This window comes from Sus scrofa, chromosome 15, assembly GCF_054392235.1.
Source record: "Sus scrofa isolate SSC_HxYL_T2T_F1_AM1 chromosome 15, Sscrofa_HxYL_maternal_Yorkshire_Landrace_v2.0, whole genome shotgun sequence".
NCBI lineage: Eukaryota > Metazoa > Chordata > Mammalia > Artiodactyla > Suidae > Sus > Sus scrofa.
In genome coordinates, this window is record NC_139397.1 from 94,625,862 (window position 1) to 94,626,307 (window position 446).

Genomic DNA, 446 nt, shown 5'->3' on the forward strand with positions numbered 1-446 from the left:
ACTGAAAACAATTCAAATGTCCATCAACCAATGAATGGATTAACAGAAGGAGGTATATCTGTACAATGGAATATTATTCAATTATAAAAAAGAATGAAGTACTGATTCATGCTAAAACATGAACAAATCTTGAAAACATTATGCCAAGTTATAAAAGCCAGACACAAAAGGCTACATATTATATGGTTCCATTTATACGAAATGTTCAGAATAGGGAAATCCATAGAGGCAGAAAGTAGATTAGTGTTTGTCAGTGATTCTCACTCCCTGGAGACATGGGGAGGATGGGAGGTTACTGCTAATGGGCACAGGATTTCTTTCTTGGAGTAATAAAATTATTCAGTAATTATATAATGGTGATGGTCACATAAACTTGTAACTATACCAAAAACTACTGAATAACACACTTTAAAAGGATGAATTTTATGATTTTTTTCTTTGATTTC